We start from the raw sequence: 7,979 nt of genomic DNA on the forward strand, positions 1-7,979 counted from the left end.
TAACGTGCTCAGCTTTTTTAATTGTCAAGTAAGGGATATTCTGTCTCTTGGTAAGAACTGCAAAGGCAAATGCTGTTTGCATCTGAAAAGTCCCAGTTCTTTAAATTGGGATTATTATCAAGCATTCAAAGGATAACATACTATAAGAAGCTTAGGCAAAAATGTAACGCTGCTTGAACGTTGAAAGCACTTGTTAAAACGTGTGAGCAAGCTGTCTCCAAGGCATAACATCCGTCTTTTATATGCAAGCTGTTTGGTATGATGTTGATTTTTATTGTGTTTTTTTTCCACTGCTATATTAAGGGCTTGCTGCAGTTTGAAGTGTGTGATATAGCTACAATTAACTACAGTGAAAAAATGCATCCAAACGTATCATCTGAGCTGCTGCAGTTCTGCTACGATCAGGTCAGTGGAAAAGATGGACCCTGAATATATGCAGACCATCTTTACTTGGATTTGTGAATGAAGGTAGGTTACAACACAACTGCTTGAATTTACTAGCAGTCCTGTGAACATTGTCACAGAGAAGATGTTACTTGATTTGGTTCTGTACAGTGCTGGCCTGTGGCTGCTATACCCAGAGCTGCTGGCCTTGCTAGGAACAGAATGACCAGCAGAGGTACTGAATGAGGACTTACTCAAGGTCTCGCTGCTGTGGGCCAGCCTGTGGTGGTTGGGTACCCCTGTTTGATTTCAGCCTGTGTCTTTGAGAGCCTGGGCACCTCAGCTGAGACCTTCTGTAAGGATGCCCAGTGCTGTGCAAGTGTCAACTCATTACTCAAGCATACAAAACTAATCCTGGAGATGGTTCTTCTGTCAACCTGCTGCTCCTGCACGTGAGCAGGTGATGCTTTGTACATTCCTGTAGCGAATTTCCAACAACAGCAACAGGGAGGCATGGCCCCACTGCAGTGCATCCCTCTGGGAGGGACGTGGCTGGTGTTAGGTGAAACTGAAATGGCATTCAGTGAGTAAAAGCAGCCCCAGAGAACATCTGTAATGCTAAGAGTGAAAGGACAAGGTGAGTTTATTCTCCCCATTGTGAGCTTTTCTATTTTCTCCTCTTGTGCAAACAACTGATGGTGAAAAACAATGGCATATTTTGACCACACTTGCTCACTGGTGTCTCTGTGCATAGCCAGCAGTCTCGTGAGGATGCTTGGTGCTCTCTCTGTGCTTTTGGCCCACGTGCTAACAGCAGCAGCAGAGGCACAGCCAACTGACAGCCATATCAATGCTGCCAGATGGAAATCCCCTATGTAAACTTCACCTGACTTCACCTCTAAATATTTGGGCTCTTATTTTAGACTCGTGCTCTAGTTTGTTGTTTTCCTCCCAGCATTGTTTTATGTAATTAACGAATGCTGCTTACATGCGGTCACCAGCTGTGCCAGCCACAATTTTGCAGCACAGAACTCTGTGGCAGATATATTCAGCCTGCATCGGTCCCATTTTCCTCTAATAAGTTCCAGCTTTCTCCTTCAATCTTGATATCTTCTGATTTTGCTGCAGTGCTGAGTGGAGTTGAAGGCGTCCTGTACTCTTCTCCTGCAAACTTTGTTATCTTTTGATGTATTCACTTTCTGCCCCATGTTGCAGCAATATACAAGGAAATTTCTGGGTGAAAAACAAGCTTCTTTGGTTACTATTCAAAACAAAACCAAACCCAACCACTACATGAAGTACCTTAAGAAGCTATGGGCAACTCTTCACTCCTCCCTGAACAGCAGATGCCAACTGAACAGCATAAAAACATTTCAGGGAACAGTTGGTACAAGGGCATGTATAGTTGAGTTGATTGCAGAACAACAAGCGTAGTGTGCTATCAGATTTTTTTTAATATTAAACTCAATTTAGAGAGTGATAGATCTAAAACACTGTCAGCCCTGAGAATCTGGCTTGTTTGCTTGGCAGTTTGAAGATAATGGCAGATGAAGCCCACAGTTCTTTGTTGGTATCCCTTAAAAATGTAGATTCCTTGTTTGTCATCTGTTCTGTTGTCTTGTCAGGAGATGTTTATCCATGTATAAAGAAGACATCCAGTAAAAAGACAGCTCTTTTAAGGAGAGGGATGTAATTTTAGCACAGTTGCCACAGAAATGCCTAGGACCGAATTCAGCCATGGCTGTGCTGGGAGATGTCTTGCTGGATTTCATGCTCGTTTGGGAGCCACGTGAAGAGAGCACCTGGCAGGCCTCTGCTAATTGCATCTGCGGAAGGTGAGACAAATAACAACGAATACAAGCACCCGTTAAGTGCAGACTCATCAGTTAGCTAAGTATGCTCCTGATTCCCTTCTTCCTGCGGTCCCTGGGGCTGCACCAGGCAGGTAATTGTGGAGGCTCTGCTTTTCAGCAGCTCCCTGCACTTCTGCATATCTCCTTTCTAGGCATTGGCTCTCCTTAAGCAAATGTGGAAAAAGATGCATGCTTTCCTTGATTTATTGACAGCTTCTTGCTACTGTCCAACTTACCTGTTTTGTAATAGAATTATCAAAGCCAATATCTTACTTAAGTACCTCTCCAAGAACATTTCTTAGTCTAGGCAAGGTAACCTAATAGAACATGTTTTTCTTTCTTCTGAAATGGCTTTTTGATAGTGGGGAAGCCTGGATTGTATACAAATTATACCTGCCCTTTTTGTGTATGTAGCCTTATTCCTTGTCATTTATAGCATTTAAAGTGAGCAAATCACACATCCTCATGCATTTTCCCTTTTATATCCATGTGCCTACTCAGTGTCATAGAACTGTTCGAGTTGTGAGGGACCCTTCAAGGCCATCTGGTCCCACTCCCTGCACTGAGCAGGGACACCCACAGCTGCATCAGTGCTCAGAGCCCATCCAGCCTGACCTTGGCTGTCTGCAGGGATGGGGCACTACCATCTCTCTGGGCAACCTGTGCCATTGCTTCACTGCCCTTATTGTTTATACTGACTTCATTATATCCACTCTAAATCTCTCCTCTTTATAGTTTGAAACCATTTCCCCCTGTTCTATCTTACAGACCCTTCTAAAAAGCTGAAGAGAAAGAAGCACTGACTAGCACTGCCTGTGGTAACAATTATCAGTGAGATCTCTGCTTAACATGCAGAAAAAATGTCACTGGTGTTCTTGGGAAAACAGGTGGTCTCATGCTGTCTGAGTGTCAGGGATTTTGTTAAGGAGCAAGCTAAAGTGATTTCAGAACAGTCTGTGTTGTTTCTTGACAAAAATGGGGCACCTGAATGCCCTTGATTTAAGTAGTACCTGTCTCTAGAAAGAATACAAAGAAGGCCTGGGTAATTGCAGATCTGTTTAATTATCATCTGCAGGAGGAAAAAAAAATATCTGAAACAAAAGCAGCCTGGAAAGGTGCTCAACAAGTAAAGCATGTGGGGTTTTTAGGAGAAAGTCATCTCAAACCAAAGTAATATGTGACAAGACAAAGAGGTCCCACGGCTATGGGGAAGGCAGTACTTGACAATATGCAAAGCCTTTTGGTACAGTTGTGTCTGGTGTGATTCTGGATGAAATGGGCACCAAGTGATGGGATGATTGTATCCAAATGCTTTTTTGGGTGTTTGCCCAACGTTCTTTCAATCTTGGGTGGTGAATAGAGAGTGTAGGTGCATGTATGGAGGAACCAGCTATTTCCCCATATAGGGTAGTGGGGAGAACATGTAGGCTGCAGGGAGAGGGAGGCAGAATTCAAGCCTTGAATGGAGAAATGGTCATGGAAAAAGTAGGATGCCGTGCAATACAGGTAAATGCATGTTGATCCACTATAGGAGCTCTATAGACAGCATTACCTCTATAGACTAGCAGCAGGAACAGCTGGTGTTTATACTGGATCACAAGCAAAACACGAGTCAACGAAACTTGTCCTGTTGTGAAAAAGAAAACATCACACTGGGCTGTGAACAGACCAGCAGACAGCAAAGCACGTGTTGTGATCTCTTCATGCCACTCAGCACGTGTAGGGTTGCCTTGTGCAGTAGGTGTTGATGCTTTCCAATGGGGCTGCTGCATGTGTGGCTTAAGTAGTGTCAATCAGTGGGCGTCTTTACACAGATGTGATAGATGGAATATCCTGAAGCACAGCCTTGTCTCTCTGGGTCACCTTGTTTGGATGCCTGTAGTCAGATGCAGAGACTGCAGGCACTTCTCTAATCCCAACCCTTCTGTTATGCTTTCCTACTGAATTTTCAGTATTCATGTCTTTCCTCTTGATTCTTTCTCTGCTGCAACCATCCTGTAACCTTGCTTTGTCTTAGGTTTTGTTTTTTTTCTGCCCAGTTTTTTTTTTTTTCCTCCTGATTTTAGGGAGCTGGGCTGCAGTGAAGTTAGGCATTGGGTCCTTGGACATGGCGTAACCCCTTGGAGGGGTGGCTGAAAGGATCTCCAGTCTCGGAGTCTGAGCAGGGCTGGTGAGAGGCAAATGGTGGCAGGGGAGGGAGTAGGTAAGAGCCAACCTCACATATAAGAACCAGCCCCATCTCCCTCCTGGTGTTGGGTCTTGGGGCTGTGTTGTTTGCCTTCCTAGCACTGTTGGCCATGGATCTCCCCAACCCATGGCTTCTGAGAATGGGCTTTCTCTTGCCTCACAGCATGAGCTAGGTGATCTTAGTGCCCTTTTCCAACCTTAATGATTCTGTGGCTCAGCATCCGGCTGCGTTGCAGTGATAGAAATCTGAAAGGGGACTTGAATTGCTTAGTCAGAGCTAGCATATGGCTCTCCAGGCATGCAACCCATTCTCAGGATCAAGTTGGCTGGACTGTGTTGTGTCTCAGTTTGTGTCACGAGAACACCTAAATGCAAATCTGGGCACTAAATGAAGCATCTCTTGTTCTTTTCCAAGTGATACCTGCAACGCTCCATCTTCCACAGAGGGCAAAGAAACACTCTCCAAGTGCATCGCTTCAAGTGGAGGCTCAGCAGCTTTTCCAGATGTTAGCTCAGTAATGTGAGGGCTAAACAAACAGCAGCAGATGGGAAGTCCCCTGTTGTTGTGCACCATGAAGCCGGTCGATGACTCCAAAACACATTTTGCAGAGTTGCTGCTCACAGTGGGTTGGTTTGAGTGAGAAATGAGTGACAGCCAAAGGAAATGAGAGAGCAGCAGGAACGCTGTTATATCCTTCTCAGATGTGATTAGGAAAGGGTGTTAGAAGGTGATGGCTTTCCTCGAGGCTGTGCGTGCTGCTGCTGTAGAAGGGTAAATGGCCTTTTTTTTTTTTTTTTTTTTTAAGACTTTCTCTGGAAACTCTTTACACGTTGTGTTGTTCCCAGGGGCAAGAGAGAGAGGTTATTTCAAGAGTCCTTTCCCAAAAGCATGTTCTATTATGTGATGTTTTAGTTTCTTTAGAAGCTATGCTTTCCCTCAGGAGATTAATCAGTTTGGCAAAGCCTTTCCTTGTATGTTTCAAAAACTCATTTCTGCCTCCATTTGTTTGAAAACAACACTTAAGGTTTGCTTTTAGCCTCCAGCCCATTGTGCTCCTGTGCTGCAGTGTTCTCCTGGAGCAGACCTTCCATCACACAGAACTACAACAGAACCTTCTGCAGCTGATGCTTTTGTGCAGTGCTGCTTCTAGCTTGGACTCTGCTTAAAGGCAGTCACAACTTCATCTCACCAATTTGTCTGGAAATTGTTTCCTGCTGCGTTCAGGTAAATGTCCACAAGATCAGATAGAACCAGACTGGCAATGGTAGGAGCTGGGAGGTGTTAAGGTTTATTCATGCTCGAGGGACTGTGTTGCGTTGTGAGCACACCATGGGTGATGTCTCTGCAAGCAGAGGCCAGGCACTAATGCCATCCTGCATGACTGTGAATGAATTCACCCTGTATTCAGCACTCTTCATCCCTGCTGGGCTGGAGCTCGTGCTGCTCACTGCACAGACAGATGCTGCCATTTGCAGCAGGCTTCCACACCCTGTGCTTCTCAACCCCGACAGACTGGGCTGTGATGTAGCACACACAATGAGACCTCTATTCTTGGGCTGCACAGCTTCTGACCTGCTCCTTTGGGCTGTAGGGTGATGGATAAGTGCCCACTAGAGGTTCTGACAAAGCAGAGTGAACAGCAGTGCTGTATTAGCCCCATACATCTCCTTCTCTCTCATTGGATCTGCAGCTTTCACTGCAGCTTTTCACAGTTACATAAATACGGCCTATTTTCCCCAGGAATTAACATCTTGCTCGCTAAGTTTAGGTTTTCACAGGCACAAAAAAAACCCAAACCATCTGATGCTTCACGTGCAGCTGGGATGCTGGCACAGCCCCGAGGAGCAGCAGTCCCTGGCCATGTAGAGTCTTTCCAGCAGTGCTGACTGGCCCCAGTGAGCGACACAGCCCTGCCAGATCCTGGCATGGCACTGCCACCACCATCCACAGGGTCCCATCCTTTTCCCTTGGCCAGCCATACCCCGCTGCATTCCTGCAGCCTGTATGCTTTGCCCAGTGCCCGGGGTGGGGTGGGACAGGAGGTTGGCTGTGCTCTTGGAGCATGCAGCAGATGGTTCCTCACTCCCCAGATGTGTTTTGTTGTTCTTTTCTCTTCGATGCGTCGCACCTATTGACTTTATCAGCAGCATCCACATGGGTGGGATCTCTGTGTTTTTCTGGAATTGCTGATGGAAAGAGGAGGGAGCTGAGATCAACAGAAACAGGAGAGGGGCTGGGTGATCCCCGTTTCAATGGGATTAGCAGTGGGCTTTGATGCTGGAAGGAAAGGCAGTGCCTGCGGCTCTGCTGTGCTTGGATTTCTCCATCTCTATTGTTGTGATATTAAAATGGTGGATTGCGTTTCTTCTGAACGTTTGTGTCCTGGGTATCTGCGATGGTACAATAAACCAATAAATAACACCAGGGCTGAGCTAGTTGGAAATAAAGCTAACTGGAGCAAGAGGAGAACATGTCAGAGGCCAGTGAACCACATGTAGCAAAGGCTGCAGGGGAACCTTGCAGGTGGCAGGAGGGTGTGCAGGTGGGGAAAAGTGGGGCAGATGCATTCTCCTGCAGCGTGGCCTCTGGGGTCATGGAGATCCCCTGTGTGATGGGCAGAGGAGTGAGCTGGTGAGTCAGAGCAGCCACTGCTGCTCCTGTGGCTGATGAGCACCGAGTCCTGGGCATTGGCAGCTGTGTTCCTTCAGCTGGAGACCCTGTACATTGCCAGGGTGCTGCTTGGCACTGCTTTAACACTTAGCAAAGCACACAGAGGCGTTGATGTATTTCTACAAGTGCAGCAGCTCCTGGCTGCGGATGTTTGATCAGAGAATGATGATGAAATTACAGCAAAATACAAGAAAGTTGGAATGGAATCTCACTTAGAGGTGGCAGCCAAGCCTGTGAGCTGCTTGGTAGAGGTGCTATGTTCCAACATAGCCCAGAGGGGTGGATGCCCAGGCTGTGGGCTGGTAAATCCCCACCTGCATTGCCTGGTGACAGACAGCCATCCCCCTGTGTTCACGTTTGCTGAGAGCAGGTCATGGGGAGATTGCTTTAAAGCATTTCTTTAGAGATTTACCCTTTATGATATGGGATTCAAACGTAATATCAAAATGAGTTATTTTATTAAAAGGTTTTAAATACGAGCTACGGGGTAGTTGGAAACATTAGGGCCATTTTAGAAGGAATTTGCTATAAATCTTTTCTCACAGAAGCTTTCTAAAATATTACCCTGCAAAGTACAATTCTCTTTATCTGCAATTTAATTACACTTCCCGCCGTGCCTGTGTCAACACAGCTCACTTTGATCTCCATTAACTCCAACCCAGCCCAGGGACGTAGGAGAAAAATGGTGGTTGGCAGAATAGTCTGTGGGTTGCAACAGGAGGTGATGGGTGCCCCATCCCTGCAGACAGCCAAGGTCAGGCTGGATGGGCTCTGAGCACTGATGCAGCTGTGGGTGTCCCTGCTCAGTGCAGGGAGTGGGACCAGATGGCCTTGAAGGGTCCCTTCCAATCCTATGGTTCTATCTGAGTAATGGATCAGGAGGA

This window comes from Tympanuchus pallidicinctus, unplaced genomic scaffold, assembly GCF_026119805.1.
Source record: "Tympanuchus pallidicinctus isolate F22 unplaced genomic scaffold, pur_lepc_1.0 scaffold7, whole genome shotgun sequence".
Lineage (NCBI taxonomy): Eukaryota > Metazoa > Chordata > Aves > Galliformes > Phasianidae > Tympanuchus > Tympanuchus pallidicinctus.